Source organism: Schistocerca cancellata, chromosome 2, assembly GCF_023864275.1.
Source record: "Schistocerca cancellata isolate TAMUIC-IGC-003103 chromosome 2, iqSchCanc2.1, whole genome shotgun sequence".
Classification (NCBI taxonomy): Eukaryota; Metazoa; Arthropoda; class Insecta; order Orthoptera; family Acrididae; genus Schistocerca; species Schistocerca cancellata.
Window position 1 is genome coordinate 333,078,097 of NC_064627.1, and position 2,615 is coordinate 333,080,711.

The 2,615-nt window shown below is 45.8% G+C and overlaps 1 pseudogene; it reads right to left on the reverse strand.

Annotated features, from left to right (window-relative positions):
* Window positions 1-2,060: 2,060 nt before the first annotated feature.
* Window positions 2,061-2,178, reverse strand: LOC126163395 (5S ribosomal RNA; annotated as a pseudogene).
* Window positions 2,179-2,615: the final 437 nt, after the last annotated feature.

A 2,615-nucleotide genomic window follows, 5' to 3' on the forward strand; every position in this document is an offset into this window, starting at 1 on the left:
AGCTGTACACATAAAGGGACGGCCGCTACTAAAGCCAGATCAGTTGTTATCGGGAGCTTGTCAATAACCGCGTCTGGACAGTGCCCAGTAAAGTGACAGATGTGATAGTAGATCGCATTCAGAGCAGTTGCTTTAGATGTTGTTTGGTCAGCCGGACAGTTGTGGAGCCTTTCAGTTCGTAAGATGGCGAAGTTGCAATAAATGTTGCGGAGTACTGGGTCCTCTCATATATCGCCCGTTTCTGTATAACTACAACATACGAATTGAACCACGGTTAGACGTATGTGGTCTGGGTCCAATGGTTGGTCAAATGACCATTACGCACTGTCGTGTATACGTGCCGTGGTAGCACCGCAGAGATAGCAACAAAATGGGCACCTTCTGATCGCTGGGTAGATGGTTGTTATGTGATGCCTCATTTCTTCGAGAAATTTTGAGAACTAAATATGAACAGCAAACAGCTGCTGTAAGGAGTCAATGAGGAAACAAAGGGATCGAGATCACCCTCATTAAAATGTCCATTACTTGTTAAAACTAAGGAGACATAAAAGTTAATAGGCCACTTTTACGGCCGGTTACAGGAATTAGAATGTGAATAGCCATCATTATGGTCCTGAGGGACGTCAGAACTATCTTACCGATTTTCGGATGGTTATCATATCACTTTAAGTTGTTTGAGACATGACCTAAGATTGCGGACAACTGATTTCAATAACTTCGTCCTCCTTGCACGGAAGGATCTGTTGGTGGTTTCTATTAACAAATGATGCGAAGCCTTCTACGAATATCGCCTCTACCCCTGCCCCGTCTACTTTTTTGTTGTGCTCCAACCTCGGAAAACAAGTAGATTCACGCTGTAACTACAGGAAGAAACAAGGATGTCATCTCGGTATTTATGTTGGCATCATGGCATGGTGGAGGGGATCCGGCCGTATGTCGGTTTACGAGACCGGAGCCGCTACTTCTCAGACAAGTACACGATGTGATCAAAAGTATCCGGACACCTGGCTGAAAATGACTTACAAGTTCGTAGCGCCCTCCATCGGTAACGCTGGAATTCGATATGGTGTTGGGCCATTCTTAGCCTTGCTGACAGCTTCCACTCTCGCAGGCATACGTTTAATCAGGTGCTAGAAGGTTTCTTGGGGAATGGCAGCCCATTCTTCACGGAGTGCTGCACTGAGAAGAGGTATCGATGACGGTCGGTGAGGCCTGGCACGAAGTTGGCGTTCCAAAACATCCCAAAGATGTTCTATAGGATTCAGGTCAGGGCTCTGTGCGGGCCAATTCATTACAGGGATGTTATTGTCGTGTAACCACTCAGCCACAGGCCGTGCATTATGAACAGGTGCTCGATCCTGTTGAAAGATGCAATCGCCATCCCCGAATTGCTCTTCAACAGTGGGAAGCAAGAAGGTGCTTAAAACATCAATGCAGGCCTGTACCACGCAAAAGAACAAGGGGTGCAAGCCCCCTCCATGAAAAACAGGAACACACCATAACACCAACGCCTCCGAATTTTACTGTTGGCACTACACACTTGGGCAGATGACGTTCACAGGGAATTCGCCATACCCACACCCTGCGATAGGTTCGCCACATTGTGTACCGTAATTCGTCACTCCACACAACGTTTGGATAGATGTGTGCCTATTTCACATTACGACCCTCTTCAACTGTCGGCGGTCCCTGTCAGCAGACGAGGTCGGCCTGTACGCTTTTGTGCTGTACGTGTCCCTAAACGTTAGCACTTCACTATCATATCGGAAACAGTGGACCTAGGGATGTTTAGGAATGTGGAAATCTTGCCTACAGACGTATGACACAAGTGACACCCAATAATCTGAACACCTTCGAAGTCCCTGAGTTCCGCAGAGCGCCCAATTCTGCTCTCTCACTTGTCTATTGACTTCTGAGGTCGCTGATATGGAGTACCCGGCAGTAGGTGGCAGCACAATGCACCTAATACGAAAAACGTATGTTTTTGGTGGTGTCCAAATACTTTTGATTGCATAGTCTAGCTCCTCAGTTTATCTCCCAAGGTCTGAATGCACCCCGCGTGCCAACAGCGCTCGGCGGATCGGATGGTCACCCATCCAAATGCTAGCCTAGCCCGACAGCGCTTAACTTCGGTGATCTGACGGGAACTGGTGTTACCACTCCGGCAAGGCCGTTGGCAACATAAGCGTTTACCCTCCAAAATTACTACTGCTCTTTTTTATTTGTGTTGTATCGAGTCTACAATGAAGTTCAGGAATTGTTGATGAGATGGTTAATAAAATGTAGTCCTGAAATCAATTTCCTACGAATATTATTAGGGACTTGAGAAAATTCTGGAAAAGTTACTATCGAAATCATAGAGTTTTCAGGGGAAGCTCTTCACGTTGTAATTCCTAGTAAAATATCATAGTTAGGTGTCCAGAAAGAATATTCTGCAGCGAGAATTATCATTGTATGAAGCTAACGATCTGTATAAATCTGACGCTTACCAGAGAAGATTTCTACGCAATATGTAAAAATGAAAAAATAAGAAGGGAATAATATGAACTGAAAAAGTTTAACGCCACCATCAGACCCATAGGGCCACATGATGGAAGACCGACTGCTGTGTCATC